At 34.8% G+C, this 24,963-nt stretch overlaps 1 protein-coding gene across 5 annotated transcripts in view; it reads left to right on the forward strand.

Annotated features, from left to right (window-relative positions):
- The window catches only part of RhoGEF3 (Rho guanine nucleotide exchange factor 3), a 384,940-nt gene that overhangs the window by 160,886 nt on the left and 199,091 nt on the right, over window positions 1–24,963 (forward strand). The gene's annotated exons all lie outside the window — the stretch shown is intronic.

The raw sequence follows: 24,963 nt of genomic DNA on the forward strand, positions 1-24,963 counted from the left end.
AATAATACCACTCCAAACGGAATACCGAAATAATACCGGTATTTATGTCGGTTTTCGGTATTATATCGGTTTCGGTATTATATAGGAACTGACATTTCGGTATTATATCGATTTTGATACAGCTTTGCTGGAATAATGCCGGTATCAAAATCATACAGCTATAAAGACCTTACTTTGAACCGTTTGCACTCGACTGATTCTATAAGACACCGCTGAAAATTGTTAATTCTCGTTCCACAACAATTTTCACATTATCGAATTTGTTTATATTTAAAGGACTGTTGTATCGGTCGCACGACTCAATCTCATGTAAAATGGATATACTGTAAGTCAGAAAAACTATTTTGGATACACAGATAAAATGACTTTGAATGCAAAAGATTAATGAAAATTTAGGAATTTTATATGCAAGTCTTGAAGTCATTACGCTGTTCTGTCGTACTAAAATTTATTTTCAACAATAGGAAGTTCGTTGTAAGTATGTTCTAAAGGAGGGTAATTACCCTATTTTTACTTATTTTATAATTACAATATTTTAGGGAAGATTGATTAAATTGAAATGCGATTAATCGTTTTATAACATACCTGTCTAAGATAATAAAAATTAGTAAAATTATGTTATTATAATATATTAAATTGACGTCGAGGTATTCGATTAATCCTAGAAAATGTTTCGAAATGAAAGCTAAATTGACAAATCTTATAACAAATTGATAATTTAATAATTTCTTACTTAATGATGCATCCGCAAACATTGGGCATCAATGACTGAATCTTGCAATAATTGCAAATACTGATTGAATTATTACAAGGCTGATTCGGGAGGCTTGTAACAGTGCACTAGAAAATGTAATAATAATAATGGAAAGTAATACAAGAATTAGAAACGTTGTTACCAATCTTCATTTATTTATTGCAACAATTCTTAACTACCATAGACGTCGCTAATAATAGGACATTAGTAAATGTCGACCAAATATATTTCTCCTAAATCGAATACAATTTTCGTAAATCAGCCTCGAATCCAATTCACTTATCTTGAATTATTTTCAACAAAAGAAATAATATTTTTTCTTGTGGAACTTCCAATCTCCCAGCTCGAAAGTAGGGAAACAATGAACAATGTTGCCTGTCCATATCATATTTCCCAAATTGAATAAGATTCTTGAAAACCAATGGTCAAATGCACTTTAATCATCATAAAATATTCTCAACAAATCAAATAACATCTTTCTGATACTTCGCGATTGGTTGACTCGTGGAACTTCCAGTTTTCCAGGCCGAAAATAGAGGAACGACAAAGAAATATCGACGATGTTGCCAGTCGACATCGTTGTTCCAACACCGTCTATCGCTTTTATCAAGCACTCTCACTCTAGATTTCTTTAGAACCATGATTACTTTCGTCGTCGCATTTTTCTTCTCGGTGTATCAAATTCTCGCGGCAGTCAGCTATCAGAACCAGAACGAAAAACAGTAACCGGCGAACAGGAACTACTCGCGTTCATTGAATTCAGCGAGAAAGAGAGCGGGCATTATTTAAATCCCAGTTCAATACCAGGTTTCTCAATTATCCGGAAGTTCGATTGGCTTCTAATTGGCTCTCCATTCGAAAGCCGTCCGGTCCCGGGTTCCACGTGCGTACCACGGGTCCAGAAATCCCATAACGATTCCCTAAGGCTCCTAAGCATCTTTCCCCCCTCCGCTACCAACTCCGTTCCTCTCATGCATCTTTAATTCTATCGACCAATCGATACAGCGCGCGATATCGTCGGCGCGATAGCGTGTCAGGGCCGAGTAGATCAATAGAATTTGAATCATTCGATACACGTACAGTGGGTTACCTGGTTCGGTCCTTGTTCCGCATACGAGTATCGCGGATCCAACGGGAAGACGAGTCGGTAAACGTAAACGAAGCGGCTCCAGAGCATATTCGCATAATCGATGCTGACGGCTGCAGCTATTGGCTGCTGAATGTCGAGCTCTGAGTCTTGATTTTCAGGGTCGATCGTCGTTTGGAATAGTTTGATGTTTTAGATATATTTGGTTGGCAACTAAGTAATTGCCGATTTCAATTATAGATGTCTCTCACTCTCATTTTTATGATATCCGTAAATGTTATATTATAAAATTATTATTATTATTATTATTATTATTATTATTATGTTATTTTTTATTATCCGTGAATGTTAGCAACTGGACAAATTGAATGCAGCGGTCAAGGAAAAGCGACTAGAATTGGTCAATCGTAAAGGTATCATTTTCCAGCAGGACAATGCTAGGCAGCACACGTCTTTGTCCACTCGGCAAAAATTGATGGATATTGGTTGGGAATTGATGTCACACCCACCATATAGCCCTGATCTCGCGCCATCGGATTACCACTTATTTCGATCCCTGGACAACTCCCTTCGTGGTAAAACTTTTAACGATGATGACGCTGTAAAATCTCACTTAACTCAGTTTTTGGCCGAAAAGAATCAGACTTTCTACGAGCGTGGAATTTTCAAGTTGTCAGAGAGATGGCAAAAGGTCATCGAACAAAATGGAAAATACATTACAGATTGAACTTCATTCCAAGTAAAAAAAATTTTTTATTTCATTGAACAAATCGGCAATTACTTAGTTGCCAACCCAATAGTAGTGCTCATTGAGCTGCGGATTTCATGCATTTGTGGCAAAAATGATTAGGTGAAATTTGGAACAATGGAAATATTGGAAGAATTTAGGGACGTCGACGTATAAATTGGTTAGAATCGTAGTGGCGTGAGACACATTTTCGATACTTTGACTTTCGTTTTAAAATATAATCTGTACGTGTAAATGTTAAAAATACAAGTGAAATAAATTATAAGGTCGCTATGAATTAAATTAAGTCTGAATCATCTTCACAATAAATATAGGCAGTTTCTGAAAATGAGAAAAATGTGACTTACGTCACTATGATTCTAACCAACTAATATGTATCATTTTCATCTTTTTTGTTTACTATAAGTTTTCAAATCTCAGACGAGATTTATTCGCTATACAGTAAAGTGAATGTACTTAATCAGAAACCTTAAATAGTAATTCATGGATTATTTGAGCCGTTCATTTTGAAAGTGGCCTAAGTCCATTTGTTTGAAAATCCAGATATTTAAGGTTTCTACGTTTTAATAAATTCAAAAATATTGCTAATTGATAACATGATGGCATAATGTTTTCGCGTTCCTAAGGGTCATTGCGTTCTTTCAGCTTTGCTGACATGAAATTATATGTATAACGTAGAAATGTGGATATTAAAACAGTTAGCTCGGTGTTTTTGAAAAATGAACTTAGGCCACTTTCAAAATAAACGGCTCATTTATACATTTATATTACATGTTTTTAAGAATAATAGGATACGTGCACACACTTCGATATTGGGTTCAACAAGCAAAACAGACATAGTGATTTGTAGAAACAGTTTTAAGCTGCTAAGTTGCTCACATAGCTTGGACTTTTGAGGTTCGTAAAAAGAACATTGCCAGACAATGTGATCAATACCTTGTTCGTTACTATTGCATGAACATCTAGGATTATCCGATAATCCTACTCGAAATAGGGGAGGAGGCTAAAGAATAGTGATTAGCTCTGCAGCGATTGACCGTCACAGTTAGTTGGCGGGGAAGCTTTCTTTTTTGAAACCAAAGCTTATAGATTTATCGGTATAAAAATTTTCGAAGTAACTTTATCATTTCCACCTCGTCGAAATGAAAGAGCAAAAGAAATTGCATCGTTGAGGATTCCCGTACGAATAAATTCTCATCCGAATAAAACTTGATTCCTTAATCATTTATCTCTTATCCGAATAATAAAATGTTGCCCAACTCTGTTCGCAGCGGACCCGAACCAAAAACCTTGCCAACCTTTGATAACACGAGCGTTCGCGCTCCACGGATGTATTGCTCGTCAAAAATTCAGGCTCTCTCGCGTTTGATAAATTTGCACGCATCATGAATGCACGAAGATCCATACGATCTATAGTGTCGAGCGCCGCGCTTTGTTTAGAGCATCGAACGATGAATTAGCGCGGATTATCGAGCGGGCAGGTTAGCAAACGCGCAATCCAATTTTCTACAAGTTCAATCACTTCGTTCTCAGTTATACTAGTTACGTGGATCTGCGAGTGATAGTCCGGCAGATCCTGAGCCGGAGTTACTAATGGCCCAATCACATACACGTCACGTGCAGGAGACGCAGCGCTCCCTTCGGACAGGGATTCGGTCGGTGCGCAGGTAAACACACGTGTATCCGTTAATTCCCGTACTCAACGTCCTCGGTATTTTCATCGACCTGTCGAACCCGTTTATGCCCGCTTTGTCATCCGCGCGGCCAGACGGAATCGTTGTCCGAACCGTTCGATCAAATGGCTTCCATCCGGAAAGCCTGCAGGCTCCCGATGAAATATTTTAATTTCCACTCGAAACAGCCTATTCGTTGTTTCCCCTGTTACTCGCGTTTCGGCGGGATTACGTTGGCACGAGCGTCGCGGATAACACAGTAAACCAGTTCGAAAGCGCGTTCGCCATACGGCCGGCGAAAGTATTCGGGTCGTAGACTCATTGTTCCCGTCTGTTCGACCTTTCCAGTCTATCGAGCGAGCCCCGTCTCGGCGACGAATATGATTGATCTTATCAGATACGGGTTTCTGAGACACGTTCCTACGGATCGACGTTGCTCGCGACTTTTTGCGGGACGATATGTTGGCCGCGTTTTTTGCGGAAACGAAGAACGTTCTGCTTGTGTACAGAAAATAATTCTCACGTGTCTGATCGTTCGAATCTCTTCGGTCAATTTGTAGCTCCGCGAGAAATCGTGCTAGTAAATAAATTCTGTTTATATGGAATATGATCGAGAGATTCGATCGAAAATCTATTACTATATTTATCTTATTATTGTATTTCTTATTATTTTTATAGAAAAATAAATACGCGTTGAAAGAGAAAAGTGAACACGAATCATAATATTCTTAGCTTCAAACTGAATAAAGTTGTTCGAAAGACATTTTTCATATCAGCAAAAATGACGAAGATATTTCAACGTGCAGGATAAAATGAACGCCCTATATATAGACATTTTTATACATACCGATATATGAGCCGTTTATTTTGAAAGTGGCATAAGTCACTTTGTCGTTTGTTAAGTCGATATATTTAAGGGTTTGCGTTTTAACACGTTTAAAAATATGAATGCTAACTTTCGAGAAGATTTACTTGTATTTGTTATCTCAGGGTGCTGATATTGTTCTCAGAATAAATAATTTCGTATAAACATTAAAAAATCACCATTTTTCATTACGGTAAAGTGACTTATGCCACTTTCAAAATAAACGGCTCATATGCAGAGATTTCTATACAGACCTACATCTGTATACATCTTTATACAGTCTCTATATATGTGTTCATTTTTATTCAGACCTCTACATGTATACATTCCTTATACAGACATCTATGAATATATATTTTGTATGTATTTCTTATGTATATTCCTTCGACCATTTTTATATTATTCTAGTTGTACCGTTATCAAGACTAATGAATAATAATGACGAGTCAAAAGGATGCAGATGTCCATCGACAGAATGCCAATCATCCGATGCAAATGTACGAACAAAGTTTCCAACGAAAATATGCTAAAATTGCAAGAACGATTATCGTCAAGTGTACGAAGCGACCGAGCAGAATAATTTTTATTTCTAACGTAACTATTCGAATCACATTTTACAATCTCTATTCGTACAAGTAATTCGAATAAATGACAATAAATAAATATAATAATAAATGACATAATAATAATAATAATAAATAATAAATGACAATAAATGACAATTGATTCGAATAAATAGATAGAATAATTTGTTCGAAACAACGAATAATTGTTATTCGAATAAAATGCTCGACTTAAAAGAATTCATTTGAATAATTAATTTAGATAAATACTTATATATATATATATATAATATATAATATAATATATAATATAATATAATATATAATATATATATATATAATATATATATAATAATTAATTAATATTATATTATATTATATATTATATATATATATTCGAAGCTATTCGAACAATGTCCGACACTGGCTCGCAGGTCGCAGTCGTGTCCCATGCGGAGATGGGAAATGCTTGCAAGCGGCAATGTATATCAACGTTACGAATGATTTATGGGTTCTCGAAGGAGGGGCGTTTGTCGCGTGCGTTCTTCGCAGAGAGGCCTTCTCCTCCTCCACCTTGTTACTCGGCGAGGCACGGAAACGTAAGCGCGAATGACGTTCCCCGAGTGACGAGCGTGCAAAGTGTAATGCGACGTAATCGTACGTTCGTCGAACCGGTTGTGCCCGCGTGTAAAGTCGCCCACGCGCCGCCCACGCGGAATGCGTGGCCGCGTCCGACACCACACAAAGGGACATTATACCGCTCATCACGCGCGATTCCAGTTTATACCGAGCACGAACCAAATGGAAGTATGTACCAGCCACGCTGGAATTGATGGCTGGAGCCTTTTTGTTCCTCTGCAGAAGTTGCCCAAATATTTCCTGCGGACGACATTGTGTCTCGCAAATGTTGCTGCACTCTGTCGTCCTTCGGAACGAAAGTGACGTTTCGCTATCTTCGATCTGTTCTTTCAGTGAATAATCCATCAATTCGTTGTCGATCCACGTTCGTCATTGATTCTCGATAAACACTGTATTTTAAACATTTTAATGATTAGCCCTCGCATTATGGGCCGTAGCGGCCGGTGGCCGGGTCTCGCGTAACTCTTAGTAGCATCTATATGTGAGCCGTTTGTTTTGAAAGTGGCATAAGTCACTTTACCGTAATGAAAAGTGGTGATTTTTTAATGTTTATACGAAATTAGCGAAATGTTTTTCGAAAGTTTGCATCCATATTTTTAAACGTGTTAAAACGCAAACCCTTAAATATATCGACTTAAAAGTAAAGTGACCGACTTAAAAACAAAATGACTTATGCCACTTTCAAAATAAACGGCTCATATAGAGTAAGAAGTAAAAGTCTCCACACACCTTTTAGAACGCTACAACTTTTTTAAAACTGCTATAAATGGCTTGAATTTTTTTATAAATGTTAGACTAGTTTTTTTTCTTAATTTTGCTATTACTTGGATTTAAAAAAAATGTAAGAGAAACTGTGGTTTTTTAAATTATTTTATATGAGCCTGTAATGAAAATTTAAGAAATATATTTTATAGATCTCGGCAACTTATATACATGCTCATATATATTTCATTGAAATTGTGATGCCACATTGTTTATTTCTGGTATTTCTGAAACATTTGATCTATCATGATCTTTGTATGGTTTGTAATATGACTATGAACAAATAATATGATCTGAATGACAATCGAATAATACGAACAGAATATGATGATATAAAAATGCTATCAAAAGTAGATATTATCTCTGTTATACTTTTTGTCAACACTGAAAGAGATAATTCGAACTTGTCTCGTTTTACCTCAGGTTTTCATTACCAAAGAGGAATGTACAAAGTTAGTTACGTATTTCTCACCGCTGAATTTTACATCGACTGCTTCCTATTTCATGAAAAATTTGAATAGCAAAAGTTACTATTTTTCAACGACGATATTACATTTTTTCGCAAACAAGCAAAAACTGATTAAACATTAAATGCTAAATTGCGAATAAATTGCGCTAAAATACGAAAATATTACGCTGCCTTCGAAGGATTTTATAAGTATCACTTCCGATTTCAGAACATTTTAATCAATTTCAACTCGTTCCTCGTATCTTTATTTATCGCGTCTAAGCCTAAGTATATAATTATTTCGCGAATTGAATTTCGCGATGGTTCTTCTATTGGAACGTCCATGAGTTTTTCGACGCATCGGCGCAAAACACAGATGCTGTTAATTTCGCCAGAATGAGGTCCAAGCCGGGAGGCCGTGAATCCGAGCGATAAACCAAAAAAGCGGACTGTAATGAAATCCTACAAAATACCGTGAAATGTTCCGCGCCCGATTTCACAAAGCAGAGCTGTAGGTGCGGCTGGACAGAGAAACGAATAAGTGCTATAGCGCTGGAAAAAAAAATCTTCACGCTGAAATAAAGCAGCTTTGAAGCGAGCGGGTCGAATAGTCGAACGAAACGCGAGTTCTCGGTCAGGTACGCGCGACAAAGAAATTCAAGCGCGGTTAGGAGGAAAATGCGATTACTTTTGAACTTCGGAATCGATCGCAGTTCGCCGCGTTTATTATACCTTCGGTCTTTACGAACGCGTTGGATAGTTTTCAGACAATTGAAAATTATACGGAACGTCGATGGATGCTTATGGCCGGAAGTATACCGCGCGTAACTATTCCGCGAACTAAAGATATGGAAATCGTTGTGGAAGAATTTATGACAACATACCGCACGTAATTTATGACATCTTTGTAGCTCTTAATGATAAGAGAAAACATCCGAAGATAAAATATTTCCTTCGAAGAGGCAGCTAAGATCTTTTTCTCGGTGTTTTACAATTTTCAAAGTCACGTTGTATTCGTCGAAGCTACATTATGCATTTTTATACAGACAAAGTTTTGTATATTTTGCGACATAAGGCACACTTATGACAAAAATTAGTAGATAATGTGCGAAGTGAAGATATTGGAATGAACATTATTAAAATCGTCGGTTTCTTTTAATTGATGAAAACAATTTTTATTTCGCAAAAACATCCACAATTTAGTTATTTATTAAGAATATGTAGACCCAACTGTATCTGCAAACATTGGGCATCAATGAATGAATCTTGCAATAATTGCAAATACTGATTGAATTATTAGAAGGCTGATTCGGGAGGCTTGTAACAGTGCACTAGAAAATGTAACAGTAATAATGGAAGGTAATACAAGAATTAGAAACGTTGTTACCATTTTTCAACGTTGTTGCCAAACTTTATTTATTTACTGCAACAATTCTTAACTACCATAGACGTCGCTAATAATATGACATAAGTAAATGTTGACCAAATATATTTTTCCTAAATCGAATACAATTTTCGTAGATCAGCCTCGAATTCAACTTAGTTATCTTGAATTATTTTCAACAAAAGAAATAATATTTTTTCTTGTGGAACTTCCAATCTCCCAGCTCGAAAGTAGGGAAACAATGAACAATGTTGCCTGTAACATGCTGCCTGTAATGTTGCTAAGATCTTTTTCTCGGTGTTTTACAATTTTCAAAGTCACGTTGTATTCGTCGAAGCTATGTTATGCATTTTTATACGGACAAAGTTTTGTATATTTTGCGACATAAGGCATACTTATGACAAAAATTAGTAGATAATGTGCGAAGTGAAGATATTCGAATGAACATTATTAAAATCGTCGGTTTCTTTTAATTGATGAAAATAATTTTTATTTTGCAAAAACATCCAGAATTTAGTTATTTATTAAGAATATGTAGACCCAACTGTATCTGCAAACATTGGGCATCAATGAATGAATCTTGCAATAATTACAAATACTGATTGAATTATTAGAAGGCTGATTCGGGAGGCTTGTAACAGTGCACTAGAAAATGTAACAGTAATAATGGAAGGTAATACAAGAATTAGAAACGTTGTTACCATTTTTCAACGTTGTTGCCAAACTTTATTTATTTACTGCAACAATTCTCAACTACCATAGACGTCGCTAATAATATGACATAAGTAAATGTTGACCAAATATATTTTTCCTAAATCGAATACAATTTTCGTAGATCAGCCTCGAATTCAACTTAGTTATCTTGAATTATTTTCAACAAAAGAAATAATATTTTTTCTTGTGGAACTTCCAATCTCCCAGCTCGAAAGTAGGGAAACAATGAACAATGTTGCCTGTAACATGCTGCCTGTAATGTTGCTAAGATCTTTTTCTCAGTGTTTTACAATTTTCAAAGTCACGTTGTATTCGTCGAAGCTATGTTATGCATTTTTATATAGACAAAGTTTTGTATATTTTGCGACATAAGGCACACTTATGACAAGAATTAATAGATAATGTGCGAAGTGAAAATATTGGAATGAACATTATTAAAATCGTCGGTTTCTTTTAATTGATGAAAACAATTTTTATTTTGCGAAAATATCCACAATTTAGTTATTTATTAAGAATATGTAGACCCAATTGTATACGTTAAGCCGATATTTGGATGACCTTTGAGATATTCTTACAAAATCAGATCTGTGCCAAGTGGAATAGGGACGACCAATAGTCAGACAGGTGGAATAGCAATGGTCTACGGTCGGACAAGTGGAATGGGAGAGCATCTTACAGCCAGAAAAGTAGAATAAGGACGATCAATAACCAGACAGGTGGAATAGCAATGGCCAACGTTCAGGCAAGTTGGAAACAGGTGGTTTATGGTCAGACAAGTAGAAAGGGAATGACGATTGGGCAAGTAGAATGGGTGGTTTGTAATCAGACAAATGGAATCATCTGGCTACTGCATTACAAAACAAATGAATAGAATGCGTTGGACTGTAATCAGACGAGTAGAATGAGCTGGTTTGTAACCAGACAAATGGAATGAGTTGGAATGTAACCAGGCAGATACAATAGAATGGGCTGGTTTGTGATCAGCTAAGTAGAATTGGGTTTGCTGTCTGAAAAATAGAATCAGGACGTTAGAAGATCGCTTTCTTATTTATTGAACGTTAATGGCAAATGCAGCATTAGAAAAAATTAGAAAATTACGAACAGGAATTGTCCAGCAGAATTATTTGAGAGAGAAGTACGTTTAATTATTTTATGCACAATAAGAATTTTCTTTAATAATTTTAGGGGAAGAAAATTCGAGATTTGATTTCTTTTTTGGTCATTTTAATAAATTAGGAACAATGTGGCAGTGTCGTTAAATACTTCTGATGCTTTTAGTGTCTTGTGTTTCTCTTATTCATATAAATACATCGTATAAACAATCTATGGATACAAATTCTTAAACATTATACGATGATTAGAATGAATGAGATCGAATAGTATTTATATGTTCTTTTTGTAACAGATAATCTATTAATTGACGAGGAAAATTTTTCTGTTATTCGAATTTGTTTATAATTCTATAAATAGTTCAAATTGAACTGATTCTCAATGTTCTTTTTTTATATTTAGATTCGTATAAATATATTCCTATAAAATTACATGAAGACGAAAACAGTCGACACTTATTCGCATTATTATTCGAATAATTTTACAATTTTTCTTCCAATTAAGAATCATAAGAATAATTTATTCGAATAAAGAATTGTTCGAATAATTTACTCGATTAAAGAATTATGCGAATAATTTATTCGATTAAAGAATTACTCTCATAATTCTATATCCGAATAAATAGACAGGATGATTTATAACGAATAATCGTTATTCGAATAAAATATTCGACTAAAACTATATAATTTACTCAAAACAATTCGTATAATGTTTAACTCTGGTCAGTGGTAATCGGAAAAATTCCGAAGGTCTGTCGAAATGCTCAAACAGCTAAACTAGATCGTTTCACAATTCGATAAATATTACGAAATATACGCGCCTTATAAACAAGTGAAATTCGGCCGAACATACAGACAAGTGGAGCGGGACAGCGACTAATCAGCCAAATGGAACGGAACGCTCAGTGATTCGCAGCCGATCATCCGTACTAAAAAGTTCTCGGAGCGCAAACGGTTAAATGACGAGCGCTTCGCGGGCTCTCATTGTAGCCATCGAAGAAACGAAACCGATAACAGAATTACCGCTTCGGGGCGACAAAATTAGTTCGCCGGTGGTTTCGTAACGAAAGTGCGCATGCTGCGCCGGAAACGGAAACTTTCCTCCGGCAAGCAGTTAATCCGGTAGAAGGAAGTTTCGCGAAGTCGTGCGAGCTGTGCTCGCTGTTCTCCTCGGCGTTCTTTTAAACCGCGCAACTTTTCCGTCCGCCCTCCGCATGTGTTCGCATATTTTGCGGTTGATGTCGCATAAAAATGCTGCGCGACGAACAGCCGTGGGATCGCGCCGCGCCGAAGGAGATATCCGGATATAAATTCTGACCGTGATACCGGGGTAATTCCGCGGGTTACGTTACGGATATCAGATCGAAGAGCCATCTTGTTTTTAAAAGCGTTATAAATCTCGCTATCCCGGTTCAAACTGGGATCCTCCTTCAAAATCCTGGAATTTCATGGGCCCTGATTCGAATACAGAATAAAACATCGTGCCATTCCTTATTTTCGACGTGATGTCGTCGCGCAGAGAGGAATAAGACAGATTTAGCAGTGTGAAATTAATAATCGGTGAGTCTGGGTTACATGTATTCTATACACGTTAAGTTAAGTAAAAAAAAGGTTAATAAAGTTTCACGAGTCTGTCGAAATATTTTTTCTTGTTTAAAATAGCGCTGTTGAAGCAACGTATTTTAATTTAGAATGCCAGTTTTAATTTACCATGAAAGGGAAAACTCTTGAAAAGTTCTCGTTTTTTCACAAAAGTATAATTTTCAGAAATTTGCAAATAAATATATAAGAACAACAATAGGAAAAATAGCATTATTATTACTACTAAAATCATTATTACTAAAGCTTACAGTTATTGTAATCATTAGTAATTATTACTGAAACCTTATTCATCATTCATTGAACTAGTTCCGAAAAAATAAAATAACTTGCTCTTGCGCATTTCGGCACATGCGAAGTTGATGAAAACATAATCTACATATTCCATTCTTAATATTTATATAAAAAGCGACACGAATACGGGCGAATTTTAAAACCTTCGGATTTCTTGAAACCTTCTCGAAAAACATTGTTTAAAAATTTCCAGGAACTGTTACCTTTTATTTTTATATGTTCCTAATGCTTCTAAACACGGTTATTATAATTAGAATAAATATTAAGGTACTCGAAACAATAAATAACAGGTGAAAATAATACTATTTATTTCGATGCTATTTCACTCGCTTATTCGAACATTCATTTTTACAATATTCTAATATTCAAACGTTCTATTATCTAATCATTTTATTATTTAGATACATCATAGCATAATAGAGAGCCTGAATGAATTAGATAATAAAACGTTTTTGGTATCAGGATATGAAAAAAATAAACCTTTTGATAAGAGAGTCTCTTCTGTACTTTCAACTTTCGCCGCGCTTAACAATAATTGATCCCAGATGTAAAATGTTGACTTCATGTTGACTTCAAATGCCTACTTCATGTTTGATTTTTTGATTTTTGCACTCCTAAATCAGCCTTTTTTCACACTGTGCGTCGGACTGCGCGACAATGTCGAACTTTTACATGACAATGCGTTGTTAGATTTGGTATTTCGCACGATTACACCGCTTCCTTTGCGGTCCCTTCTTTTTCGTACACGTGTGAATGTACTGTTAATTTTTCCTTCGTGAATTATTCACGCGTTTCCGTACCGGGACCGTGAAATCGTTCGTTTGCTTCGTCCCTAGATTTTATTATTTCGACCGCGTCGTGTTTGGACGCAACGTATCGAAGATATTTATTATACTTTATAACACTTTTTACGTATACGTTACAGCTTTTCCACCTCCATTATCGAAACCACACCTTCGAGATATTTTATCCAGCGAGCGAGATTCATTCTTCTCTCGTTTTTGAATCAGTACGAAACATACTTATCTAATCGTTTTAAAAAAGTATACACCAAAGCCGTACTTTTAACATTTGCACAGTCAACATACTAGAGTCGCCTAAGTTCTGTGTATACGGTTGTCGTTATTGTTACGCATTATAAATTCTTTAAATTATTGAATTATTGAAAATCCTGCGCTGGTCGATGACACGTTGATTTCAAAGTCGGTCGCAAAATTTATAAATCCAATCACGATTTATAAATACACGATTTATATATTTATTTATATTGGATTTATTTATCCCCCAGTTTTGGAAAAAATTCGATTTAAGTAAAAATGCTAGTCGCGTGATTTTTTCGTTGAAATGATTGGATCACTTTTTGTTCAGAATCTTGAAATGCTAGATAAATTCTTCCGATTTGACATCAATATGTCATTCATCTATCACCTCAGAATTTTAAATAATTAAAGGATTTATAGAATTTAAATAATAATGTGTTTCACTAAATGCATTGTAACGAATCACCTACTAATACAAAAAAAAGAAGAAATATTACGTAAAGCAAACTATTGTAATAGTTTACCTAAAAATTTACACATAATATAACATAATATCATTTTTTTGTAATTTTGTACATACATACATAATATATCATTTTTTTAATTTTGTTGTAATTTTGTAACTGAGCCGTTTATTTTGAAAGTGGCATAAGTCACTTATTCAAAAAAATCGAGTTAATGGTAACACTAATTACAATTTAATTACACATTCAATAAATAAATAATAACATACATAGATAATACGATACAAGATAATATCCAGAGAGAGGCTACAAATTCGTTTTCTTAAATTGCTTTAATATTGCGTAACAGGGACACGTTGCATTGAATAAATTATGTAAACAACGAAGATGAACAACGTAAGAAACGATGGTCGCGACCGTGTTAACCCCTTGACATACCATTTTCTTCGCAGTTACTGCGATTAGAAATTTTTCGATCGCAATAATTTCCTAGAAGGGAACGAAAATTTACGCTTATAGTGTGCCTAAATTCGCTTGAATGCTTAACCCGAGAAAGATAACCTACGTCGCAGAGGCGCCTGCGAAGACTGTTGATTTTTGTTAATTTTTCATAGAGGTCTAGTGATTTAAGTTTAAAATTACTTAAAATATAAAAAAATATAATATAAATGCATTTTATTTTTACAATAATGCCAAACCTTTAAAATGACTAGATTAACTTAAATAAATATCCATTGTTAGTATAAAATTGACGCCTTAGAAAAGCATGCGCCTCTGAAGCGTATGGTTATCTTTTACGTACGTTGTCATATGGTTATCTTTCTAGGGTTAAATATTGATGACAAGACATTAGAATTTTATTCGAATTTTCAAGGACAGAATAACATCTGTACTCAATAAGTTATTACTAGAAATTTGCGCGACGAGTCGGACTCGTCAAAGTACGGCAAGGGGTTAATTACCCGCATCCGAAGTGACGGATGCGCGAAGGATAGTTCTTGTTCCGCTCGTCGAAAGACGACACCCACTCGTTTGATAATGCCGGATAATTCCGGCTGACTGTATCGTGGGATAAATCGTCGATCGATCGATCCGATCCCGTTTAATTTTGCATTCTTTATGAACGCGGCTTGTTACGTAAACGTCGGACATTAATCGTCGTAGTGTCGTTCAGTGCGCCAGAAACTCTCGCTCGGCTATTTTCTGGGTTTCCGAGCGAAATAAATACGCGGATATAAATATTCGCCGTGAAATGAAAGCTGATCCATTCTTTACGGTCGCGAGAAATATTTATTCGACGGTTTATGCTGGTTTCGCCGAACTGCTGATATATAAGGAGATATCCGTGCTCGTAAAATTGATATACAGCGGTTTTCAAAAGTTTTCGTTTTTTGTTTTGTTTTGTTTTGTTTTGTTTTTCACGGCTTCGCTGTCGCGAATTTTCTTTGTGAGGAACGTTTCACACGTTTCAGCTTTTACATTCTGCAGAGAATTTCGATCTTGCGGCAATGTCGTTTTACACGTTGTTAATTAATCGAGCAATTCGGTGTAAATAGCGGCGCGAGATTACAAACGCGAAATGAATATTGCAACGCCGGATTTATGAATTACTGTTTAATGTTATTTCAGTAATAGGGAATTTACGCGACAGGTGGCCGATCGATTCCACGACCTATTGGAAATTCATAGAAATCTACGAATTCTATGAATTCCGAATGGACACAGGAATTGCAATCTATGCGGTTAATTCGTGATTGGATTTACGGACTAATTAGTCGTTTCGAACATGCTGTATTATGTGTCTGATGCAGTTCGAACATTATCGGTTCGGTTGGTCGATCTTCAAGTAAGCCTAATTTTTCGGATTTTGTGCATTTACAGCAAACACGAGTAGATCCGATGCAAAATATTAAATATATTTAAAGGATTTAAAAATGCTGGTGTTTAATTTTAACTTGTTTAGATGATTAAGAAAAGAAATAAATGTGTGTGGAGCTCCTGGAGCTTGCAATGAGTGCAGACTATTTTTATTTTGCATAAATATCCGCTATCTATTAATGATGTCGAAGAGTTCCTAAAAATCTTGTTAATATACAATTGACAACTAAAGTGTATCGTATGAAAATGTCACAGATCCTCAATTTTTCGTTACAGAAATTATTTGACTTCGCATAAAACATAGTTTCCGTACTATGAACCTGGGAAAATTGGTATAGCGAGCTATACTTAATTTTCCAACAATTCCAGCATTTCTAATGTAATTTTTCATGAACTATTAAATAAGTTAATATCAGATTATATTTTCAATAATGTGTACATTATAAAAACACAATATTCCGCAGATCGCACTTAACTTGTTAACCAAGTCAACAAACTATTAAATATTTTCAAATGAAAAAATTATGCGATACCCTCTAAAAAATAGAGCTTCTGTAATTTGGGAAATGCTTTTTTGATGAAGTCTTCGATACAAGTCTTTAAGTCTTTCGATTTATTTATCGAGGATATATAAATATAAATGCTAAATTTTTTTCAAAATTTTACTTTCCTCTTTACTTCAATAATATTTTATTAAAATCGAAATATATTTTCGTTAGCTTACATTTCGAATAAAGCTTATCTATGGAACAAAAAATATTTGAAAACGCAGAAAATTGACTAGCCATAGAAATCGAAATTTTTATCTTAAAATTCCATCGAATTAAAAAGAACATGATCAGTCGACTGCAGTTCTTTTTTTTCCATTTACGACGAAACTGAGTGCGTACAATGGAAAACAGTAAAATATAAATAAAACAAATATAATATAATTGAAAAATAAATAATAATATAATTGATAATATTATGATATTATTATGGTATTATTATTTATTCTATTATTATATTATGATATTATCTTATATGATATTAATAATACAATTGATAATATTATATAATAAAATAAATAAATAAATATAATTGAAAAATGTTAATTTGCTATTATAGGCTTGTTAAAATCGTTGAAGAAGGAATGAAATTCATCGTTGACTCTTACTTTTTGTTAATATTTCTGTTCTAAATTTTTGTTTTACACGAAGACCCGCAATCTACTAATCAGCAACACGTGGACCGGTTCCACGTACGAGCGAAACAAGGGTGAGTGTTGAGTTTAAATGGGCGGCCATCGACTTTCGCCGGCGCGGCGCGGCGCGCTGATTTCTTTGCAGTAAGCGCTACCTGGAGGTTCCATTAGGACCGACCTGCGCCGGCTACTTTATTCTGAAACTAACAGATGGCCTCGCATCCCGGTTTTCTCACCTGTCTGCCGCTACCTGTGCTCCTACGAGTCGCCTTTCAACGCCGCTGCCTCTAATCACTTTTTGCTCATTCATCCGTGAACGGTTTTTCGATTAACCCTTTCAATCTGCACTTGCCCGCCGATGCACTCTCACTCGGGCCATTTTACAACAGCCTGTATATTTCATAACGCATGAATTGTTAAGCGAAAATTGCCGATACCGTTGCGACTGATCATGTAACAATACTCCAAGAAGATAATCTAGTCACAGTTACTCGCGCGTTTACGTAATGATTATTATGTAATTTACTTGTCGTTCTCTATTTGAAAACGGTCCTTAGGTACCATTTCGACAAATTTTATGGAACTTGTGCAACAATTGAGGATAATATTATTTTTTAAAAAAGGAACAGAGATCTTTTAGTTCGAAAAATCCTCAGGAAATTATGTTATTTTTGAAGAAACTTTCCGTTACGACTGAAATGGATTCGAATAATATCACAGAATAACAAATTCTATTAGTAAAATTATACTTAAAAATTAATAAGTTAAATTGTAAATAGTTTGCGGATTTTTTTGGTAAATAAAAATGATGTGCAGTGAAGATACAGGAAATTACAAATTTTTATTAGCTGAGAATGATGCGACGGCATTTCTAATTTCTTCAAATGAATATGCTGTTTTGTATTTAACCCCTTAATGCACAGTTTTTTTTAAAAAGGCCGGCCAAAAAAAATCAATTAGAGAATTACAAAAATACAAAAATAATCAAAATTTTTATTGCAATTATAATTTTCAGAATATTACTATTATTATTATTATATTATTATTGTTATTATTATTATTATCATTATTATTATTATATTTTATTTTACATTATATTTTAGTAAAATATATATTGAAAAATGAGCGAATCAGAATCTGAATATAAATACACTGTCGGAAAGCGGCTCACAAGGAAGAGATAAGTCGTAAGTGATAAGTAGAAAAAGGATATATTTTATACTTGAATAAGTAAGTGTTATAGCTTACAAATATCAATAAAACGATTGTTTTTTTTTGCTTTCACATTGTTATTCTCAATTCTCGATTGCATTCGAGTGTAAAAAATTATAGCAACATAAAGTACAACGCCGCTCGAATTATCTCTAGTGTGCACAGTTCGACCAGTTTAGCGCGCTCGAGTTAACTCGAGCGTGCACGTTAAGGGGTTAATCTACTAATTTTTCTCATAAATGAATAAAGACCGGCAGTCTAATGATAAGAGTTTTTCAACTGCTCGTTGTACGCTTCTAGTTATACTTTCCCGTGCAGAAATATGCAAACTGCTTCAATATCGCCAGCCCAGATGCATAATTCCGAAAATATAAGTGTCCCAATTTTCGGAACAGTGTACAAGGGATAATGGGACACTTCGACGAGTGATTGTAGCCACCTTTAGGTCTAGAAAAGAGTTAATCGAATAGCGGCGATCGATTCGGTGGCACGAAACGAGCACAAAGTGGCGAGCGGCCCATATAAAGACATCGAATTAAACGGCGATCGATTGTAATTATATTTCGTGCGATTCTTCCGGGACCCTGACACCACGCCGCATTTCCATAATATTGTAATTTCTGGCCGGTGTTTACCCACCTAAATCTCTTCCCGTACAAACGAGCCCGCTTGTACGCGCGAGTTTTACGTGCTCGATTGCTCGATAATCGCATTAACTAATTTTACGTAATTATTCGGAACGCGAGGGGGATCGTTACCACACCTTCTATTCTATCCGTGCTTCACGTACCGGCGTGTATTCGCGAAATAATATTCAATTCTCGACCGGGATTCGTCTGAGCTCGTGGAAACATTGGTGACCGGTGCCGGTAATATTTTGAAAAACAGCGATACACCGCGATGCAAAATATTTGCAGAAACAAATCGATATTTCAATCTCCTGTCTACGGCTTTCGAGACCTGTTTCCGTGCTCCCGATATTGAAGCGTAGAAAAAAATTGATGTAACCCCTTTCCAATACTTCACGTCCGCGTAAAACGCTCAAAGAAATTGCCGATTGCCAGTTTCGAGGTTGTCATTCGATGGCTAGAAACGTCGAAAATGTCTAACACGCCTAAAAACCATTGTTCCATATAATAGTTTTGGCAAACGTGTAAGTGACGTCAGAGTTGGGCAAAATTTTATTCGGATGACGGACAGGAGGTGAAAATTAACGAATAAAATTTTATTCGACGTCGTCGAATGAACGAGAAAGTTATTTGTTGTTCGAATAAGAATTTGATCTGTACAGTAATTAATTCGGAAAATAGTGGATTTTAAGAAAAATAATAGAATATAAGGTGTTACTTTGACGGTTTGTCGATTTCTTTCTTTCATGCTTCTTGTTACAATTAACTTGTTTTCAAACGTTGCGTCGGAATGTTTAGGAAAGTATAAACAAAAACAGTCAAAAATTATTCGCATTATTATCCAAATAATTGTACAGTCTTCGAATAATTTATCCGAATGAAAAATGAAGAATTATTCGAATAATAATTTGTTACGATGAATAATTGTTATTCGCGTAAAATATTCGACGAAATAGAGTTCATTCGAATAATTATTTCAGATGAATAATTGTTGTTCCAGTAAAATATTCGACGAAATAGAATTTATTCGAATAATTATTTCAGATGAATAATTGTTATTCGAGTAAAATATTCGACGAAATAGAGTTCATTCGAATAATTATTTCAGATGAATATTTATTCGAAACAATATTCGAATAATGAATAACTTCGAGTGACATAAATACATCTTCTACAGAATACGCGTCATAATTTTCGAAATTACGTCAATCCTAAATGCGTTACAGGTTCATAAGCATGGACTCGCATGTTCCCCAATAACACAATGATTAATGACGATCGAGTCTCACTATAGATTTATTTTTCTTACTAGTCACACTGTGCTTCGCCGACTTTCACCTAATTCACTGTGAAACGGTCATCTCTGCATGCGATCATTAAACAAGCTAATTTAAATTCCGACTTACTGTCAGTAAATGGCTTTCTTTTCACTGCGCTGATTTGAGTCTCTTCCTCAAAAGAAACTACGTTTAGGTAGCATTACTCGAACCATAGATTTTACTTAATAATACCGTGTTCGTAGGAAACCATAAATTTCGGATTCACGAGATGGCTGCGCTTTGGATTAATGATAATCCAGTCGTAAGTTCACTTTATTGCTTACTGCAGTATTTCTCTCGAAGATTTATATTTTGAAATTGGTCAATTTTCACTGTGTCAACCCGTGGAAATAATGCGAATGGACAAATTCTGTCGACTCTTCCAAAATGCAATGGTGTATTTTCTCAAAATATTACAAATATGTAACAATGTTTGAGCAGTGACAGAGAATACGTTACGGTACTTTCCAAATTGACAATTTTTGTTTCATAAAAATCTGTGTTCATGCAATGTTTTATCTTTTATTTAAAAGTAAAATAAAAACATAACCAATATTATTTCCAACAGTCTATCGTTTCATATTTTCTTTCAAGCTGTATGTGTTAAATATTAATTACGTACGTTTCAATGTTTTTAATACAACAAAATAAAAACACGCCGTTGTATACGATACATTCTCCTGATTCGTTCTACGCAAGAAACATTCGTTTCGCTTTTATATTTTATTTAGAGCCAGAAGAAATTCTCAACTTTTTGAGTCTCCGTTTAACAAAATCATTCGCTCAGTTGATAGATAGAGACATAGAGGAGAAGCAGCGTTACCGAATAAATTAACAGAAATCACGGTTTAACGCAATCAGACAATCTTCACTTCAATGCGCTAATGCGAGTGTTCTCGAATCTTGATGAGCGTGAAAACTGTCAGAACTGCGGATCAGATCTGCGGATACAATTAACAATCGGTTTCTTCTCGGCAGCGAATCAGGTGAAACGAGGCCGCGCGATGCCGGCGTAATAGCGTGCATTAATTACGCGGTTAGTAATTAGTCCGACTCGGTAGATGGGGGAGAGAGTGAGTGTGGGTGTGTGTGTGTATATGCGAGAGAGAGGGAGGGAAAGAGAGAGAGATAAAGATAGATAAAGAAAGAGGGAAATAAAGAGAGAGAGCGAGAAATAAAAAGAAAGATAGAGAGAGATAAAGAGAGATAAAGAAAGAGAAGGATAACGAGAGAAAGCGAGAAATAATAAGAAAGATAGAGAGAGATAAAGAGAGATAAAGAAAGAGAGAAATAAAGAGAGAAAGCGAGAAATAAAAAGAAAGATAGAGAGAGATAAAGAGAGAGATAACAAGAGAGCGAGGTGGAGGGAGATAACGAGGGAGAGAGAGGGAGAGAGAGAAAGAGTGAGAGAGAGATAACGAAAGAGAGAGAAAGAGTGAGAGAGAGATAACGAGAAAGTGAGAGAAATAACGAGAGAGAGAGAGAGAGAGAGAGAGAGAGAGAGAAAGAGTGAGAGAGAGATAACGAAAGAGAGAGAAAGAGTGAGAGAGAGATAACGAAAGAGAGAGAAAGAGTGAGAGAGAGATAACGAGAAAGTGAGAGAAATAACGAGAGAGAGAGGGAGAGAGAGAGAGAGAAAGAGAGAAAGAGAGAGAGATCCGATGGACAAGTTTAAACCGCTAAATTACCACGCCGGCGTATGGTAATCATCGCTCTCCTCGAATTTTCTGGCGAAACAAAGCGCAGCCGCGACATTGACGCCCCCGCGACTCTTCTTATTCCCTTTGTTTCTTCGCTGACAAATGATATTTAGAGCGCGCATCCTACGATACCGTTGCGATCGATACCGGAATGGTTTGCTCCAGCTACTGTCAATTCACTTTTCACTTTTCATTTGCCAGGAGTTTGATTAAACTATTATTCCGACAGCCGAGAGACGTATCGATCGTTTTCGCTGCGAGTCTTGTCAGTTTAAAAAATGTAGAATCAATTAGCTGCAGGTACCTTCCGTTAAGCGAGTGCATTCGCTGATCGTCAGCCAGTGTTATTCGACTGCAGCTTCACACGAATAAGCGTCTTAATAGCAGAGAGACGGCCAGAATTTTCTCGAACGACGAATAAGAGACTAAAGGCGAAAGAATTTATTCGACGCTATCGAATAAATGTCCAATTGAATAAAAATTTATCCAAATAAGATTTTATTCGAATAAGAGTTCAGAGGAATAAGATTTCATTCGAATAAGAAATCGGAGGAATAAGATCTTATTCAAAAACAAGAATTTATCCGAACTGAAATTCACACGGAAAATAATCGATTTGAATAGAAATGATAGAATACAAAGTATCTTTTTCAGAGTTTATCTCTTAAAATCGACAATTTCATAATTCTATAAGTAGTTGAAATATTATTGAACTGATCCTGAATGTATTCGTATAAATATATTTTTATAAAATTACGTAACAACGAAAACAGTCTCTCTCTCTCTCTCTCTCTCTCTCTCTCTCTCTCTCTCATTAATTATTCGAATAATTCTATGATCTTTATTCGAACAGAGATTGCAAATTATTCGAATAATAATGCAAGTAATTGTTGACTACATTTGTTTTTACGAAATTTACTTTATCGAATAAAGAATTAGTGAAATAAATAGATAGAATAATTTATGGTGAACAATATGAATAATTGTTTTTCGCATGAAGTATTCGACTCAAAAGTATTCACGCGGATAATTACCTTAGATAAATATTATATTGCCGAACTCTCTACTTATCAGAGAATAAATTTTTATTGGAAAGATCTTCGTTTTTTAACACGTTCTGTTTATTTTTTTTTTTATTATTATATTGTATACCTATAACTCGGGTAAAATATTGCTTTTAATTACGGAAAACCGTAAGTTTATGCAATATGAATAATTCATGAGTCTATAATCAAGATGCAAGACAAGTTTTCTCCTTTAATGAAACGCGAACTTGTTTTCAATTTAATTTGCAAAACGTAATTTATTACATCGGATGAAAGTTCGCGAGTTCCGTTTTTTGTTTTGTTTGGCTCCAGTGTTTCTTTGTTTAAGGTTGCTCTTTCGATGAAAGATAAATAATTGTTCGGTGCAAGGACAAAAATTTTCAATATTTTTACGTATATATGTCAGTCATGAATATTGCGTATAGTTTACTGTTCTGATAACATGGTTATTAATGGACACGAATGTGCAGCAATAAAATATTTCCCCGCAGCGAAACAGTTATACGATATTGACATTAATAACAAACTGAGCCAAATTCATCTGACAGAAACACGTTTTAGAATCTCAATATTCATAAAACATTCGATGAAAAATTCCGAACTCGAGCGAGCAGTTTGAAAGCTTTTGGAAATGTCGCGGCTGATGGACGGAAATTTTATTAAAATGTTAAACCGATTCGTGTTTCAATTTATACCTTGAAATTACGATCCATTCAGATAAATCAAATTAATTGAGATTGTTTGCTCAATTTTTTTGTACGAAATGCCTACAAACTGTCCGGTTGACTGAATCATGAAATACGGTTTTATACTGCACCTGTACGCAATGTTTTCTATACAGAGTGTTATGGTATTATTGAAAATTTTATGCTCTTTCGATTGGAAACAGTTAAATTGAAAATGCAATGATAATTTAGAGAATATTTATTGTTCTTACAGAAGATATCACTTTCCTACGTTTGGACCACGTTATTTGTAGCATGAAACCAAAGACAAGTATCATGACTGACAAATATTGTAGAAACAACAGTAAATACAGGACGTATTATCATTAGACTGCAGATTTTATGCACTTATGGCAAAAATGAATAGGTCGAATAGAAAATATATGTAATAAAAAATATTATATAAAAAATATATGTAAGATCATTAAAAGAATTTGAGGATATTACTACATTTTTTATTTTCAACTCACTATAATTATTAAAAGAAGAGAGACATTTTCATTTAACTTAAGTTTCGTAAAATTAACTTGACGAATTTTTTATTTTGCATAAAGATCCGCAGTCTAGTTATCGTAAAAAGTCAAACAAAAAATCGAATAGCTACCAGTTAAAAATAATATTTCTATTATATGTATTTGATCTTGTAATAATGAGAGTACACTGGGGATTTTATTCATTTATAACAAAAATTAGTGATTGTAATTTCAAATAGTAGATACACCAGAAGAATCGAAGAGTATGAACGCATTATTTTCAGTCTACTATAATTATCAAGGAAAGGAAAATGTTCCCACGGAACACCTGATTATTGCAACAAACGTAGACAATTCTTATTTTGCATTAAAATTTGCCGACTAATCGTTCAATTTGATCGATCGCTTATGTTTTGCGTGGAAAAATATATTTCTAGAAGTTCCTAAGCACTTCTCACGATTGTACAATTCTTATCAGTGCAACGTTGCACATATTTCTCGACCGTCTCAGATGGGAACGCTGACTTTCTTCCCACAGAATTGTTCGCAACAGTTTCGAGCAAAATTATTTATTTTTTGTCTCCAATTGTTTACGATAAACTACATCTAAATAACAACAAATGCGTTTTATATAGTTCCAATACCGTTAATGACT

Source organism: Megalopta genalis, chromosome 5, assembly GCF_051020955.1.
Source record: "Megalopta genalis isolate 19385.01 chromosome 5, iyMegGena1_principal, whole genome shotgun sequence".
NCBI classification, from domain to species: Eukaryota; Metazoa; Arthropoda; class Insecta; order Hymenoptera; family Halictidae; genus Megalopta; species Megalopta genalis.